The sequence below is a fragment of the Euprymna scolopes genome, chromosome 8 (assembly GCF_053919585.1).
Source record: "Euprymna scolopes isolate OS-2025 chromosome 8, ASM5391958v1, whole genome shotgun sequence".
Classification (NCBI taxonomy): Eukaryota; Metazoa; Mollusca; class Cephalopoda; order Sepiida; family Sepiolidae; genus Euprymna; species Euprymna scolopes.
The window spans coordinates 136,998,230-137,004,603 of NC_136489.1; the positions used below are offsets into that span (position 1 = coordinate 136,998,230).

General features: G+C 29.5%; 1 pseudogene; it reads left to right on the plus strand.

The window, feature by feature from the left end:
- Window positions 1-2,742: 2,742 nt before the first annotated feature.
- LOC145284222 (U2 spliceosomal RNA) lies at window positions 2,743-2,964 on the plus strand (annotated as a pseudogene).
- The last annotated feature ends 3,410 nt before the right edge of the window (window positions 2,965-6,374 follow it).

The following is a 6,374-nucleotide window of genomic DNA, read 5'->3' on the forward strand; positions in this document are numbered from 1 at the left end:
TCTCACGCTAGGCACATGGAGGAAGAAAGCAAAATTCCTTTTCTCATTATTTAATGCTAACTAAATATTCAGATGTTAATAAGTAAGGCATACAGAGTCACCTTTATTTCATAGATGGTACGGTTTCATCTGATAAGAATATCAATAATGTCAGTTTTTTATTCTACTCCTTCAGATATCAAAAATATTCTTTCTTTTTTCTTTATCAAAATATTTTCAATTGTAGTTTTCATTACAGTTTTTTCTTTATGTTTCTTTTTAAACTTATTTCAGTTGTTATTTACATGGTTTAGACCTATCCTGACCTTGCCATTGTGTTCACAATCTTTTGGTTGTTCTACTCTCGAGTCTTCCCCAGTGCTTTTTGCGTTAATCGATAACCTTTTGGGAATTTTGAACAGCAGTCACCTTTTATCCACTATCTCTCGCATTTTCATGTCTCATATTTGTGAATTCTCTCTTGAATATCTCTTAACCAACGACTCCTCATAGTTCAGTATGACAATCTAAGATGAATCATGAAAATTTATAAGCTCATTATGTCTCATATGAGCATCTATACTCACATTGCTTATTCTATGCTTATTTTGTAAGAAATCCGTTTTTATTATTAGCTTTATTGTGCTAATGGAAATAAAGGAATGCAGAATAAAGGGTTATGTTGAAAATTTACATAAGCTTACCAATCATGACAAAAAAACGCCTGGAGAAAACCAGCGAGTAAAACTATAAAAAAAATTTAATGTAATAAACATCAGAATAAAAGTCGACAAAATTGTGTAATGTTAACAAAAAGAGTCAGTCATGAGATTACCTGCTTCCATTTGACAACATAAGGATGGGCCAAAGTCTTATCTGGGTTTTACTTCTCCATGTTGTAAAAGAATTTGTTAGTTATGCCTTGGAAATATTAATAATTCATAAAACAGTCTGATCAGACTGGAATTTTGCAAAGTGGTTACATCAAAGAACATCGAATTCATGCCTAAAATTTTGAAAAAGAGGAAGTAAAAATTCCACCAAAATTTTGACCTCGCCTAACTTTCAAAGGTAAAAGATAAAGGGCAAGGCTATATATTATATGGAACTTGCTTGACTAATATATGTGCCATGTGAAGAGCGTTTACGATGTTATCTACTGAATTTGTCACTAAGTGTGATTTTAACCTTGACCACTGCCCTAGATATCTCAAAATCGAATCAGTTCTAAATCAAACCATAGCCGATATGTTGACCAAGTTTAGTGATTATTGGCCAAGCAATGTAGACACTAGGCTGTATACAAACAAATTCAATCGAAAACATAACCCCCTTGGCAGAGTTAATAACAAAATTCCTCATCTCAAAAATGTCAAATCCTTCCTTCTCTTATTGACCTATTTTCGTAGTTATTTTTGTTCTCATCTTTTTCTCATCCTCTTCTTTTTATTACTTGTTTTGATTTATTTTATTCTATTATTCCTTTTTCTCAATTTTGAAACTTTGAATTCTTGCCGTCTATCTAAAATCCTTTCCTTTTATTTTTTGCTTTTTTCATATTTTCTCCCCCCCCCCCCTCTTCTTAGAGACATTACTTTTCACCCTCATTACAAGTCATGTTATAAAGTCCCTTTTATTTTCTTATACTTTATTGCTAGCAAATGGTTTATTAATTATCTAAATATACCTCTCTCTAAGAAATACCACAACCCTGAAACTGACAGTCTTGGGTTTGCTACTCAGTTTTGATGTCTAGGGAAGTCAAAGGGAAATAGCAGATGAGAAGGTTCGGAAGGAAAACAGGAGTATTCACAGGGGCTCATGGTGTGGCGTTAGACTTTTACCCATGAGAATATATGAAAGAAAGGTAATCTCCAAAGGACAACTACTCGTTATAATTATGTAATAGAATATAGAACGATATATGTTTATATAAAGTTAGATTATGTGTATATGTTTAGGATAGATTGTATGTGCAGGGTTCACTCCTGAACTAATTAACTGATCATTATGAATTATGGAACACATTTTCTAAGTATTATAAAGGTCGTAATGTTGGTTATGATTAGCAAAAAGGAGTAGAATTTTTTTTTGTGACAATTGAAATACCTTTGATTATTGTGAAATTTTAACAATTTGTATTAGATATAAATTGATATTTTCCAAATTTCAATTTTTTTTGGAGTATTGTTTTTCAGAGATATATGAGAACAACCACCTATTTGAAAATTAATATATTTCAGATTTGCATGAAATTTTATCCATAATCATTAGACACTAATTAAGCAAATGGATTAAAAAAGTTTTTTTAAGATCTATCAAGCTTAAGCCTTAAATTTTAGGTATTTTCAAAAGTAAAAATCATTCAATGTATTAAGATCAAAATTAGAAGCAGCATTCTAGACATACGAATAAGTATCATTTTATTTGGATTTTTATTTGCCAAAAGATCTAAAAAAATGTTTTGGAGAATTAATTATAACTATATTGGAATGAGTATTCTTCTAGTATATATATATATATATATATATATATATATATATATATATATATATATATATATATATATATATATATATATATAATCGTTGTTGTTGTTATTATTATTATTATTGATAGTAGTAGTAGTAGTTGTAGTAGTAGTAGATCGTCTACATATATGATGCTGCAGTTTCTGTGTGTTTCTTAGCTTGTTTATGAACAGCTCCTAGAGCTTTAGGAATAGAGCTCTATAACCATATATATTCTCAAGCTACAATACCTACAATTTCTTGGCCTTTTGGTCAAGATCAAAGTGTAGTATCTGTTCTTCAGATGCTGCACTTCATTTTCTTGTTCTCATTCGGTGGAGGAGAAATTCTTCACGACTGAGACAATTTTTATTTCTGTACCTTTTCTCCACGTTAAAAAACGACCCTGGTGTCTAACTCTGTCCCGTGGGGAGGCATAGTAAATAGGTACAATAACCAAAGTACTTGAATAAATATATTTCATATTGCTCAAAGAGGTTATAACCTTTGCCGAATCATAGTAAGAACAAATTGACTCCAATATCAGAATTAATGAACCTTTTAAACATGTTTTTATTAGTTTGTTTGGTATCTTCTCGTTCCATACAATTACCATTTAATTCTTCTCAAAATTTGTTTTCCTATTAAAACAATTATCTCTCTGACATCTGAGATTCGAGTTACATGTCCGGCAGGTCAGCTCTATGAGCTTAACTAAGATTAAACATGTATGCTTTTCAATATAAATAATATTAATTAAATAATTATATATATATATATATATATATATATATATATATATATATATATATATACATATATATATACATATATATATATATATATATATATATATATATATATATATATATATATATTAACATTTAACATGGTTTACACAAATGCGTTTATATTCCAGCGAGCTTATGCTTTGTCACGGCAACAAAACAATAACACAAATTAATGCGTGCGATGTATGTAAAAGGAATAAAAATTGTAAATGAAAAACAAAAATAAGCTTCTCAAAAATTTTTTTAATTTTCCATAAAAGCAGAACAAAGTCAATTCTTCAAAAAATCCTCTTTGAAATTTCTAAAAAAAAAATAGTTTAGTAGAAATGAGCTGATATGCTTTCACTATTCTTCTTCATGTTTAGCAAGAAAAATCCATTACATAACCAAACCACTGACACACATGTAGCAACAGTGGCATCTCACTTATGCAAATGATTAAGCCATGGCGCAAGGTGACGTCATGGTGTAGGAAGAGGAAGTATAAACAAAGAAAAAGAGTGGAAAAAGCATGTGTCAGCAGAAGAGAGGTTTTTTTTAACCATGTGCCAGTAATAGAGAAACTTTTAACCACGTGGTAACATGTAGGTATGACAGGAACTTTTAAACAAGATCAATCCAAACTTTTAACAAAATTTCTCTAACGGCCGTGTGCCATGGGTGAACTGCAGACATAGCAGCTAGTTCTAACTATGGACTGGGAAACTGTTAATTGACCCAGAAAGGAAAAGCAGGGATGAGATCATATTGTCGCTGATTTGGAAAATACGTGTCGGTGGGTTGGTGATGAAGTGACCGTTAATAAATGCCTTTTCTTTCAACTGAAAAAAACTCATGTCAAATTTGTTTCCTTTGTTTCTTTTTGAGACTTTCATATACAACATACATACATACTTTCATATACAACATACATACATACATTTTCACTTTTATATATATATAGAAGATTATATATATATATATATATATATATATATATATATATATATATATATATATATATATATATATATAGTCAGACTACTAGCCGATCTTTGATCTAGATTTTCGGCATATTATCAGTCGCTTCCATCTGTTATAATACAGTCTTATATTAATTCCTATTCCAAAATAAGTTATATTTAACGGTGGTAGTCTGCTTTTTGTTAATTATTTCCTCCTTTCACTCTACCAAACGTAGCCAAGAAGTTTTCTAGATTACAAAAGTGTTGTCTGTGTTTAGTTTTATTTTCAAATACTTTTAACATTACTTCTTCGTCCGAAATGCTTGAAATAAGGGTTCGTCCCTGAATAATTTCGGGTCAATTTTCATTGGCCATTCGAATACGTTCATCAGAAGGAATAATGAAATAAGTGAAATCCAAATAGTTACAAAACAATTATCACGAACTAAACAAAATGTCGTACAACAACAGAAAATCGGATACTTTGAACCTAACAAGACAGATTTTTTTTTTTTAATTAAACGTACACTTCATTTACGGTTTTTCTGTTTACATTATCAATTATATAGACTAATATGGTTCGATTTCTGTACTATGAATAGCAAATCTGACCCAACAGAAAACAACTCAGCAATGTCGATTTCGAGTTGTTTAATCAAACAAACAATTCTTCTTCTGACTTTTCTATTTCTACTTTGACTTTTTCTATTTGTCCACATTTAAATCTATTAGTCTTGCAAAAGCTTTTAACACATTGTTGTAAGTTAATCCTTCTTTGCCTTTTTATCTAACGGTTTCATTCAACGACACCGATTTGTTTTCATTTCACATCTTCATACACACTATTTTGGTTGAATTTCTTTGCTAGATTTCATGAACGGAAAATTAACTTAGCAATGTCGTTTTTGAGTTGATTAACCAAACAAACAATTCTTATTCTGACTTTCCCAGTTATACTTCGACCCCCCCCTCCCATCTAAGTCTATGATTAGTCACGCAAATGCTTTTACCTACAAACTGCGTGAATTAATCCTAACTCTGCATTTACTCCTAACGATTTAATAGAATGACACCGATTTGTTTACATTTTACGTCATAAGGAATATTCCAGTTCAAATTATGTTGACGTAGTTCTTTTTGGTACAGAGTATAAAGGAGACAGGTGCTTCTATAGAATTTGAACCTAACCAGATCTACTTTTGTAAAGTTGACTCAACAATATATATATATATATATATATATATATATATATATATATATATATATATATATATCAGCGTCGATTTCAAATTAACAAGCAATTTTTCTTTTCACTTTCATATTTATTACACGCAAAATTTACACACTTATTTTATTTACACACTTATGTTATTTACACACTTATTTTATTTACACACACTATATACACACACTGCATGCTTTCATCGTATAATGCATGCTTTCACCTAACAATTTCATACAACGTTACCGATTTGTATTTACAGTCCGTCATCGTTGTCGGCGTCAACGGTTACGTCGACGTCATTAATCCTGCAAAAGCTTTTATTTACACACTTATTTACACACTTTTTCATTTATACACTGATTTTATTCACACACTTTTTTATTTACACACTTTTTTATTTATACACTTATTTTATTCACACACTTTTTTATTTACACACTTTTTCATTTATACACTGATTTTATTCACACACTTTTTTATTTACACACTTTTTTATGTATACACTTATTTTATTCACACACTTTTTTATTCACACACTTTTTTATTTACACACTTTTTCATTTATACACTGATTTTATTCACACACTTTTTTATTTACACACTTTTTCATTTATACACTTATTTTATTCACACACTTTTTTATTTACACACTTTTTTATTTACATACTTATTTTATTTACACACTTTTTTATTTACACACTTATTTAAACACTTTTTCATTCACACACTTATTTTATTTACACACTTTTTTACACACTTTTTTATTTACACACTTTTTTATTTACACACTTATTTTATATACACAGTGTGTGATTTAATCTTACTCTGCATTTTCTAGTACTCACCAATATCCACAAGTAATTTTCTTAAACCTACACGAATAATCACTCGTAACCCCCAGTGTTGACAATGACAGCCAGTGGTT